Source organism: Halichoerus grypus, chromosome 11 (genome assembly GCF_964656455.1).
Source record: "Halichoerus grypus chromosome 11, mHalGry1.hap1.1, whole genome shotgun sequence".
NCBI classification, from domain to species: Eukaryota; Metazoa; Chordata; class Mammalia; order Carnivora; family Phocidae; genus Halichoerus; species Halichoerus grypus.
Genome location: NC_135722.1, coordinates 34197819 through 34210729, shown reverse-complemented (window position 1 = coordinate 34210729; position 12911 = coordinate 34197819). Strand labels below are relative to the sequence as shown.

General features: G+C 36.6%; 1 pseudogene; it reads left to right on the top strand.

The window, feature by feature from the left end:
- The first annotated feature begins 1326 nt into the window (after positions 1-1326).
- Positions 1327-12911, top strand: part of LOC118520703 (small ribosomal subunit protein uS2 pseudogene) — a 35888-nt pseudogene continuing 24303 nt past the window's right edge.

Sequence of the window (12911 nt, the reverse complement as noted above, 5' to 3'; positions counted from 1 at the left end):
ACACTAATTATAATAATAATTTCAGGTGTGGAATTTAGTGATTCACCACTTACATAAAACACCCAGTGCTCATCACAAGTGCCCTCCTTAATACCCATCACCCATTTAGTCCGTCCCACTGCCCACCCCCATCCAGTAACCCTCACTTTGTTCTCTAGAGTTGAGAGTCTATTTTCTGGTTTGTCCCTCTTTTTTTCTTTTTTCCCCTATGTTCATCTGTTTTATTTCTTAAATTCTATGATATGAGTGAAATCATATAGTATCTGTCTTTCTCTGACTGAATTACTTTGCTAGCATAATACGCTCTAGCCCCATCCACGTCATTGCCAATGGAAAGATTTCATTCTTTCTTATGGCTGAGTAATATTCCATTACACACACACACACACACACACACACACACACACTTTACTTATATAGTAAACTCTTAAGTGATACAGAAAGTAAAAAAAAAAACAACAAAATTTTGAGCAAGAGAGAGGGAGGGAAAGAGAGAGAGAGATCATGCAAGTGAAGGGAGGAGCAGAAAGAGAGGGAGAGAGAGAATCCCAAACAGGTTCCACACCCCGTGCAGAGCCCAACACGGGGCTCAATCCCACGACCCCGAGATCATGACCCAAGCCGAAATCAAGAGTCAGGCACTTAATCGACTGAGCCACCCAGGCGCCCCCAGAAAATAAATATTTTAATTAAAGAATTATGATATTTATCACATCAATGTGGATCAAATTTTTAAAGTTATAAAATAGTTAGCCTTAACCATTTGTGGAAGATAATTTTAAAAATACTATGTTACCATAATCAAGAGATTAACTCCACGTTGGGTCATTTGGCACATCTGGAGGGGCCTGGGCTTTGGAACCAGAAAGACATTGGTTCAAATTCTGCTTCCATTACTCTTTAGCAGTTTGTCTATAAATAGGGATATTGATCCTGATTTGGATGTGGAGAGGGGTAAAGGAGATGTTGTATGCAAAGTGCCAGGCACATGGCAACAGTAGAATAAAAGTTAATTGCTGCCCTCAAACTTTATTTGATAATTCAGGAGACATCATAATAGCATTAAATCATGATAAAAATCCTAGGCAAAAAGGGGGAGGAGGGAGTGGAAAATAAGAAGACAGTTTTTGGTTTTAAAACCTGGTTACCAGTGTTTTTGACATTTCGCAAAACAAATTAGAGTAAAGCCTAATGTGAAATTGGTTAAATTGTGCATGATTTTCTATCTGCTCCCCCCAGAGATCAGTGCTGTAGTGTGCTGCACTTTCCTGAGGGCTGTAATCCTAAATGGAAACTAGTTACATCAAAACAAAGTAAGACTTCGAAATGACTCAAATAGAAATGACTGGAATTGCTTTATTTCTTTTGACAGTAAGTTTTGTACATTCTTGGCACACACAGCTATTATTAGAACAACAGGATTTAGAACTAAAGGAGGTGTTTTTATTATTTATTTAAACATTCAAAAATTGTAAGATGCTTTATTTTCCTGTTTGTTCAGGTATACAATGTGTCCCATATGCTACGGGAGTCATTTTGTGAGTTTGAACAAGTCACTAAGCAGCCTCAACTTCCAGAACTGTCTGGAATCATACTACTTAGAGTAGGATCTTGGTTAATAACTTATCAGATATAGAACCTTAGGTAAGATACTTAACTACTTTGTGTATCAGTTTGCTAATCTTTAAAAGAGTGGTAACTGTAGTCCTGACCTCAGAAAACTGTTGTAAAGTTTAAGTGCAGCACTGTAGTACTAAGAACAAAGCTTGGCCCAGAATGGGTGATCAACAGTTGTTAGATGTTATTTCTTCCCTTGAAATAACAAATCTCCAGAACAATCTCTAACTTTAACATAAATTTTCTAAGATTCTAATTCAGCTTTACCTTTTCCCTCCATAAAATATTTTATAATGCCTGTGTTTTAAACTCCAAGTTAGTTGTTATGTTTGTTTAAATCCTTTACTTGAATTTGAATTTCACATTCCATATTTTTGTATGAAACTTGATCCCCTCTTACAAATGTCATTGATTTTACCTCCTAATGATGTTAATAAAGATACACAACCACAATGTCCATTATCACAATACATATAATTAATCCATTCTGTCTCAAATGCCTTGATATATGGTGAGTTCTGTTTGAATTTATGAATTACATTCTTTTACCTTATTCTCCCTTAGAGACTAACTTGCTTTATGGTGTTTTACATAAAAGAACAAAAAAACAGAAGTATTTGTCATCTCTAAAAGACATTTTTTTTTTATTTTCATCTTCCCACCTACATTTATACTAATGGTGAGAAGAGAAAGAGAAAGAAAATGGAAGGGGAGGATTATGTCCTCTCCAATGATTCATTCATCATTGATGAATCATCAAGATTCTCCCCCAAGTGTATACAGGCAGATTTGAACAGATTTGGGTGTCTCAAAGACAGATAAGCGATTCAGATCTTGTGTTTGTTATTATTTGTTTGTCTTTCACCACCATTCTGCTGGGTAAAACTCTGCCACATGAATTTTCTTGAATTCAGCTGTTGAAGCCACCATCCTCTTCTCCCTATCTGTTATAGCCTCTACGCAGCCATGTTTTTCTCTGTCCTCTGGGTTCATTGCAGGATTTTATATTATCATCCTTTCTCTGGACAAGTCCTCATTTAATGCTTACCATTTTTAGCTACTTCCCTTTGCTGCCATTATTTTATGTCATTTAGGGAGAAATTCAAGTATGTTTGTATAAAATTTGTTTCAGTCCATCTCCACTTAAAAATAAAATTTCCACTATGCTTCAAAACTAGAGATGCAATCATTGCAAAATTAAACAATTAGAATGTGATAAAGATTCCAACAAGATGAATATTTCTCCCAAAGTCCTTTCATAAAATATTGATGTCTTAGAATTCAGTCTTTATGCTTATTGTTTTAAAATGCACTGGCTGAAGCTAGTGAGACTCACGTAAGAAGTCTGAATGTGTGTGTTTCTTTTGCACATGACATGCCAAACATCCATTTTAATTCTGACATTTAGCAATTCTGATATGATGCAATCTTGGGTTGCAGAAAAAAGAAACATAAAACATTACATATCAAACTATAAAGATGATAACTTTTCACTCCAGTGTCTATTGCACTGAAGCTCTAGTTTCTAATCTCATCTTAGAATTAATAATTAAAATCCATTTAGTTCCATATATTTAAATTCTAATTACGAGAAATAACTTTCATCAAGTTACGGAAATATGTATAAAATAATATTAGCTTAAATTTATTATATAATTGAGTTTATGGAATTTATTAGCCTGAGATTTTACTGTGTCTTGGCTTATTCTTTACATTTTTGTATTTTTGATTTGTTTTTGTTCGTTTTATTTATTTATTTATTTATTTATTTATTTATTTTTTAAAGATTTTATTTATTTGACAGAGAGAGACACAGCGAGAGAGGGAACACAAGCAGGGGGAGTGGGAGAGGGAGAAGCAGGCTTCCCGCCGAGCAGGGAGCCCGATGCGGGGCTCGATCCCAGGACCCTGGGATCATGACCTGAGCCGAAGGCAGACGCTTAACGACTGAGCCACCCAGGCGCCCTCGTTTTATTTATTTTTAAAGTTTTCATTTAAATGTTTTATTTGTTTTGTTGGTTGCATGCGTGTAGGGGGGTATGAGAATTTGTGTTTTAGAAGTGTATGTCAATAATCACAGTTACGTTTGAGAGACAGTGAGACAGTTCCTAAAATTATGGGCTCCCTGTTGAATGGTGTGGGAATGGAACCAAAGCTGCTCAAAATCTGAAGTGTTACATTTCCTTATTTGTTAAACAACAGCCGTATGTCTTTCTTTCCCCTAGATGGCATGCTAATTTCTTATAATTCTAGGTATTTATCATCTATCAATTTGGGGTATGGGTAAAGAACTCAAACTCTAAAACACTGGATTGAGGGGCGCCTGGATAGCTCAGTGGGTTAAGCGGCAGACTCTTGATTTCAGCTCAGGTCATGATCTCAGGGTCCTGGGATCCAGTCCCACACTGAGCTCTGTGCTCAGCAGGCTTCTGCTTGAAGATTCTCTCTCCCTTCTCCCTCACCCCTCCCCCCCACTCACACACACACACTCTGGCTCTCTCTGGAATAAATAAATAAATCTTTAAAAAAATAAAAAATAAATAAAAATAATAAAATATTGGGTTGAATGTCACAGTCACTGAGATATCATAAGAAAAATAAGTGAGGACCTTAAAAAGCAAAAATGCTGATACACAGATCAAGATGGAAATGTGACTCCTCCTGAACACTTCCTGGGTATGAGAATGTTGGTAAGAGGTGGAAATCAAAAAGGAAAAATGGTTTACAGTTTTTAGGTGATTTTTATTATTTTTATTAAGAATCTTTGAGAAGGGGCGCCTGGGTGGCTCAGTCGTTAAGCGTCTGCCTTCGGCTCAGGTCATGATCCCAGGGTCCTGGGATCGAGCCCCACATCGGGATCCCTGCTCGTCAGGAAGCCTGCTTCTCCCTCTCGCATTCCCCCTGCTTGTGTTCCCTCTCTCGCTGTGTCTCTCTCTGTCAAATATATAAATAAAATCTATAAAAAAAAAAAAAAAAAAAAAAAGAATCTTTGAGAAATTTTATCTGAATTAAAGTGTGTCCATTGCCATACTCCCATAGTGTTTAGACTGGTGACATAAATTAATATATTCTACAAGGTTCAATGAGCCATATCTTCTTTTAAATTACCTCCTGTTCTAAAGGATCACAGCTATGGAAATAAATAAATAAAATCTTAAAGAAAGAAATTTAAGTATGGCAAAAGTTTTATAATAAAGTATATCCAGTTATGATGTAAAAGCACAATTATGTGTGGTTTCATTTTCTCTCCATGTGTTGTTATAAAACGATGTGTCTAAAATGCACTAGTTTCTTTCTCTGTTAGTTTTCCACATGTGTCCCACACTATTATATGTGTAACACACATTGGAGGAATAAAATGTGTGCAAAAGCAAGGAAAAGAGGTGATAGCTTCATAACTGAAATGTTACCGATATTAGCCCTTGTGTCTTGCAGGAATTCTAGAATGTACTGCTAGGGGAAAAAAGATAAACATTAAACTATATTTGATCAGAAACACTCTTTTATTATGGAAAGTAACAACAATGCTGCCAAATCTGATACTTACATGCTGACTTAGACTCAATATTAAACGGGAAAATAATGATTTTATTGTTCTCTATTCTTTGAAGTAACATGGTATCTTGATTTCTGAAGAAAAGTAATCCTAAAAAAAGTGCTGACCAGCTTTCAAACTGGTCAATAACAAGTTCTTATTCTACACTAAAAGTTTGCTAAGTGCTCAATAAATTCTTGTTTATTAAATTATTTCAATTATCATTCATATAGGAGATAGGTGCCACTAATGCTGTTTCATAGACATCAAAGATCATATCTTATTTTAAGATCTCTGAAATCAACGTTTATCTTACAAGTAATGATATCTTACAAGCAATGATATTTTATAGCCGATGTTGGCCAGGGGCCAGCTATGATATGGTTGTTGATGCCTAAGCATTAATAACCATGAAGAGTAGCAATATCAAAATTTGTAGACTGGGTGTCAAAAGCTTGGAAGAAAATCCAAGAGGCAATACTTAATCATTATTTTAACCTTGAGGGACCAAACAGTTGTGGAAAGGGGAGGTAGTGAAGCAAATATGTTTATAAACATTGCTAAAATTGAAGTAAAAAATAGGCTAGATTTAGTTTATTTCAAAGTCAATTTAAGAGCTCGGTACCATTTTGTTTTTAAGTATTTTATGAATTATCTTGAGATGTTGTATCACCAATGTTATTTATGGCACAAAAGATGGCATTGTATGTACAAACAAGGAGATCAATCAATTTGAGTTGAAAATTGAGTCCTAGTCAATATCTTGTTTATATTTTTCTTTTATATATACACTAGTGTTATATATATTTTAAAGATTTTATTTATTTATTTGACAGAGAGAGACACAGCGAGAGAGGGAACACAAGCAGGGGGAGTGGGAGAGGGAGAAGCAGGCTTCCCGCAGAGCAGGGAGCCCAATGCGGGGCTTGATCCCAAGATCCCGGGATCATGACCTGAGCTGAAGGCAGATGCTTAATGACTGAGCCACCCAGGCGCCCCTATACTGGTGTTATATTATAAAACCTCTACCTAATAAAGACTATAAGAATTATCCCAATCAGTATAAAATAAAAATAAAGTTGAATTGGCCAAATTTTTTCTTAGAGGTATATAAAAAAATGGAGTACCTTACAATCAAAAGTGTTTCAGAATAGATAAAATATTACATTCCTATTTTATTGATGGGAAAGCTAAAGTTTAGGAAGGCTAAGCCACTTGGCAATTCTGAGACCTCACAGAGAATAGCTAATATCAACAAAATGTAAAAACCTAATTTTTAATCTATACCATAACATAATTAAGCCAACTTAGCATAAAGATTTTGTTGCCAAAGCAGACAAATTATTTAAAATGCATGAGGTTTAGTCAGAATGGCTAAAATTAACAAGTCAGGAAACAACAGATGTTGGCAGGGATGCGGAGAAAGGGGAACCCTCCTACACTGTTGGTGGGAATGCAAGCTGGTGCAGCCACTCTGGAAAACAGTATGGAGGTTCCTCAAAAAGTTGAAAATAGAGCTACCATACGACCCAGCAATTGCACTACTGGGTATTTACCCCAAAGATACAAATGTAGGGACCCGAAGGGGTACGTGCACCCTGATGTTTATAGCAGCAATGTCCACAATAGCCAAACTGTGGAAAGAGCCAAGATGTCCATCAACAGATGAATGGATAAAGAAGATGTGGTATATATATACAATGGAATATTATGCAGCCATCAAAAGGAATGAGATCTTGCCATTTGCAACGACATGGATGGAGCTGGAGGGTGTTATGCTGAGCGAAATAAGTCAATCAGAGAAAGACATGTATCATATGACCTCACTGATATGAGGAATTCTTAATCTCAGGAAACAAACTGAGGGTTGCTAGAGTGGGGGGTGGGGTGGGAGGGATGGGGTGGCTGGGTGATAGCCATTGGGGAGGGTATGTGCTATGGTGAGCGCTGTGAATTGTGCAAGACTGTTAAATCACAGATCTGTACCTTTGAAACAAATAATGCAATATATGTTAAGAAAAAAAAAAGAAGATAGTAGGAGGGGAAGAATGAAGGGGGGGAATCAGAGGGCGAGATGAACCATGAGAGACGATGGACTCTGAAAAATAAACTGAGGGTTCTAGAGGGGAGGGGGGTGGGAGGATGGGTTAGCCTGGTGATGGGTATTAAAGAGGGCACATTCTGTATGGAGCACTGGGTGTTATGCACAAACAATGAATCATGGAACACTACATCAAAAACTAATGATGTAATGTATGGTGATTAACATAACAATAAAAAAGAGAAAAAAAAATGCCTGAAGTTTGCTCCTGGGGAACGGATTTCTGACTCAATTACACTGCAGGAGGAGGAAAAAGAACAGACTAAAACCCTGGGCTAGAAGTGCTTGCTCTGCCCTTGACCTCTGACCTTAGTCTCAACCAATGGGTTGCGGAAAAGAGCATGAAATTACCTCCAAATCTTTTTTTGCCCTATGTTCTCTTGTTCATTTTTCCCTGTCAGATCAAAAATGTGTATTAGATAGCCTAGTACTAAGTGAACAATCTATGGCATTAGACTGGATTTTTAATTTTAAAATATAAAATCTCATGTTTAAGAAAGTTTTCAATCCCAATTATTTTCTAAGTATGCTATTCATTTTCACTGGGCCTTCACATTTGCTGGTCCATCTGCCTAAAGCCCTTTACCTCTGATTCTCTCCCTTTGGTTCAAGCCTCAGCTCAAAAAAAATGTTTCTTCTTTCTCGGAGCCTTCCTTGTCATGCCCCTGCTCACCTTGATAGGGTTATGTCCTCCTCTGTGTGTCTTGAGAATACGAATGTAATGGCCATACAAGTGTTATATTTTAGCATGCTCTGCCCCTCTGCTAAATCTCTGTATCCAGCATATTGTAGGCCTTCTGTAAGTTATCAGAGAATGTTAAATGAAAAGGGAAATAGTAAAAGATAATTTGATCTTATAAACTTACGCTGCATTATTTTCTGTAGTTGATCAAATCACCTAACACAAAATATAATATGAATTTTGAAACAAATTAAGAAAAATAAGTCCTGGATGAAGCACTAAGGAAGAGATTTTGTCCTATCCTTCACAACGTAGAAATGCAGGGATTTAGCAGGGAGATGAGGACGTGGGTTTATCCACTGAAGCAATTTCTGATCAAAAATGGAAAGGTTTTTCATTTCTTTAAAAATATTAGGGCAGGACTGCAATTCAGTCACCTTGGTTAACTTATCTTAGCAGAGGTGCCTGAGGGTCTATGATCCACTTGAGATTCTTACTGTAGCTTGATTAAAAATATATTACAGAGCTGAGAGTGATAAAAATGTTTCATTTTCTTCATTCGTTATATAATAAATGTTTATTGGAGAGATTGAGGTATTTCCTTCAGGAGAAAAGTGATGGAAGTAATCATTTGGCTTACTACAGTCCTTCCAATGGATTTCTGGTATCTGGCTCCATATTTTATGTTTTCTTTGTGAACAGTACATAAGGAATAGTGAGATGTTCCCCAAGATCTTGCACATAAAAAAAAAAAATAGAGTTGACCGCTGAGATTTAAACTAATCAAAACTGCAGACAATGGGATGAGACAGAAAGTTCACTAAACCCACTGGAACTACTATCCAGATTATTAAATTGAAAGAAACATAGTCTTAGAAGAAGGAAATGACCAACTTAGTAAATTAAGTTTAGACTATCCCCCATCCCTGCATTTTCTTGAATCCTTTACTACCACAACTGCATCTCCTTGCTATTCTGCCTTCCCAAGGGCTCCCATAAAATGAAAGTCCATGTATGTGAGTGTGTGGGTGGAGAAGAGAGAAAGTCATCTTATTCCAGCACAAGAATAAAGGTCACCTGAGCCTCGGTAAATTCCTCAAGTTAAAGTCCATTGTGAGGACTCCTTGAGCTGATGTTTTGTTGGTAGAAACACCTCCTTTAACTTACCACTGCTGGTCTCCTTTACTGACATCATTGTTCCTTTGATTTTTAGCCTAAAAAATGTATGTGACTGCATCCCATATATTTGCCTCTTTTTTTCTTTCAAGGCACAAAAATTAGTAACTATCTACATACAGTGATTGCCATTATATCACCCTTCTAGAATCCAAGACATGCATGTGATATTACAAATGGGCTGAAATTCAGCTACTAACCATGTTTCCAAAGTATAATTTACCACATTCCCCTCATCACCTGAGCACTTACATCTTACATGTTGCAAATTGCCATATCATTCAACAAATTCACTTAACAGAATCATAGAATCAAAAGTTAGAAGGGCACAATACAGCTATCTAATTTAACTTTCCACCTGAATATTTAATCTTGTACAATTTCTTCAAATTGTAAAGTGAGGCCTGAACCTTGAGGAGCCTATTAATGAGACACTGGTGTAGCCTGTTGCATCAAAAGATCTGTTTGCAAAATTGTAGATCTCTAGAGCTTCCAACACCTGTTACCAGGTCATGACATAAGTTATACAGAATGTTAAATGTTTTTCTGCAAATGTACTTCCCCAGGCTGAACTTTGCCCTGGTTTTTAATTTGTTCCTTAAATAGTTCTGACACATCTCTAGCCTAGCTGGTTGCTTTTGAATACATTTTATTTCATTTACATGGTTCTTATAAAGAACAGTTCTCTCTAATAATTGTGTTATCTCAAGGATATTCTGATAACAGATACAAAGTGGAGTGGTACCTATTTAAAAAATTTTTTTTTCTTAAGCTCTACACCCAACATGGGGCTTGAACTCACAACCCTGAGATCAAAAGTTACATGCTCTAATGACTGAGCCAGTCAGGCACCACCACCCCCCACCCCACGCCCCTGAGTGGTACCTATTCTTATGTAACACTCCCACCACCTATGCTGGCACCATTATTTAGGTGACTGGGCAAGATTGGCACATCATACCATTGACAGATATCACATTTATTGCCAGCTGAAGCCCCTAAGTGTTCTCATTTCCTGAAGTGAATCATGTGAACCCTGTCTTCTTCATCCTATAGTTACATAGCACTTAGATCAAGTGAGGGACCTTGTCTTTCCCCATTCAGTTTACTTAACCATAATGTGATGAGAGAAATTATATTTCTGACTATCCTTCTGACAATTATCCATAGTGTCAATTCCATTGTGTTGATTACATATGGTCTTAAGAGACCATACAAATGTAAACCACTGAGACAATCCTAATTCAGGAGTGTTTTTATGCTATTTGAGTTGTATTCCTTGTGACTGCTGGGCTAGAATACTACAATGACCAATTTTGGAATAATTCCCTGAAATCGCTTAGTCTAGCAGCAGCTCCGTGCTCAGCCTCTGTTCCATAATGGAACTCTAACAGTGGTTAAATCTTTTAGATCCTTGTTCTTGGTCACTGTGATCACCATGTTCTTGCCTTATGACTAGCATATGAAATTTAGTGCAGAGTCTATTTTTCAGAGGGGTCTACAGTTTATCTTGAGTTATTTGGGCTTCTAAGATAATCATGGACAATTAGAGTTGCATGATCATACGAATTCAAGAATCAGATGACTTCTTGGTAGGTTTTGTGGTCTCTGCATGGTGCTTGGTATATGGAGCAAAGAGAGGCAGTGTGACAGAAAGATGAAGTCCTCAGATTCTATAGGTAAACTGACCGGGATTTCAAATCCCAGTTGTGTCGGTTATTAACTTTCTGTCCTTGAGGAATTTACTAAACTCACTGTGCCTTGTATCTTTACCTCTGAAATGGTTTAGAAACCTCACTGTGTTTCAGTTTTCTCATCCACAATGCACAATGTGGTTAATGTTCACATTGTGGGTTAGGGATAGTTTTGTTTGGAAAAGTAAATGAATAAACATCTAAAAAGTGCTTAAAAATTGCTTGTCATATCATGTGAATATATATATTTTTTGTTTTATCCCTGCTGTCTTATTTTTAGTATGGATGCCAAACCTACCTCCTTGTAGTTATTCCACTTGTGTCCGTGTGTGCACAGACACACAAAAAGCAAGGTGTTAATATGCAAATCAACAGAACTTTACAGTGTGTTTGGGGATCAGAAAACACACACACACCTATACACATGCACAATATTGTGTGTGCAGATGTATGGATTCGGGGGGAAAAAAACAGGAAAATATAACTCCATAACTCAATCTAAAACATTTTTGACGTTTACCTTTAAAACAACGAGATATAAATACAAATACTTTCTTTTCCAGGAAGCTAGATTATTGTTCCTATAATATCATCATACGGGAAAGAAAGCAGGGGCTGAATGATTCAGAAACTGAGACAATAATTGCACTAGACAAATGTGAATGGGGAAGGAAGTCTCCACTCAAGGGGAATGCAGTAGGGGAGCGAGACCAGACACATTCTGAACTCATGTTCACTGAAACAAAGAGCAGAAGGATTTCTAAGAGTGAGCATAGGAGGCATTGCAGGCCATTTGTGTTTGCTAATTGGCCTTAACCAAAGGAAAATTAAACTTTCTTGTAACTTCATGACAGGTGGTAGTTTTACAACTTGGAGCAAGGCACCCACCCAAGTGAGGCTCCTACCCTCTATACAGACTGGGGGCCAAGGGCACTGTCTTCCTGGATGATTACATTTCAGTGGGATAACTTCCAGGGCCTAGAGGAAAACAGACCTGGGTTGTAAAATGACAAAAGACTTTAAAACAAAGATTTATATATCAAAGAGGCAAAGGAAGAATTTACCATGAAAGATTTCTCTAAAGTAAATGTTTTAAGAAAAGGGAAATTAGAGGCCTAGAGTCAAGAAGAAGTCTGCCCAAAGTTTAATCAAGCTGAGGGGAATGGCAAGGCCTTCTTTGTCAACCTTTAACTTGTAAGTCAGATTATTGAAACAACAACAGCAGGATCATCTTGGGCACATTACTTAATCTTACTTACATCAGCATTCTCAGCTCTGAAATGGAGATTTTATTACCTGATATGTTGGATTAATTGTGAAGGTTTAAGGAAATAATGTAGGTAAAACATGTAATTCACTGCCTGGAGGATTAATTGTCACTCAACATAGTAGTTGCTATTTTATTACTGTCATTGTTTTCACTCCACAGTACAATTTTATTTGCCCCATAAATCGACCTATCACTCTGAAATGTGACTCTATAGATACTTTAAAACAAAATAAAAAACATTCAACCAAGTGTTTTGGCATTAAAAGCAACACAGCTATTATCTTCTTGCTAGTTAATCACTGACACAGTTGAGGTTTTGCTCTGAAAAAATTTTTGACCTGCTTCAATAACATTAAAATCTGATGTTATAAACATACTTTTCGCATTTAAATAAGTATTTTCATTCTAATAAGTAACTTTATGTTTTAATACATAATCACTATTTTCCTTATAATTATATTTTTAGCACTGGGAAACATAGAATATCAAACTGTATAAATGTCAAGGAAAATGAGAAGTTTCTAAATGGCCATCTGCTGTTTGCAATGTTCATAGTTCCAAAGTTAATAGTCTAATTCATTAAACAAAAAACAATCTATGAAAATGTGGTGTTAAATTAATGGTCCCAGTCTTATGAGGTAACTAGATGAGTAAAATATGTTCTCTTTTTCAAGAATAGTACTAGCTTTTTGCTGTGAACAACCTCTTTCAAGAAGCCAGCTGATGAGTGGGGAAAGTAATTGAATTTTAAAAGTATAAAAGGTATTTAAACACAGGATTGGATCCAATGTGTGTGGCCCCAATGTACATATGATTGCACAGTAATGAACTTCCAC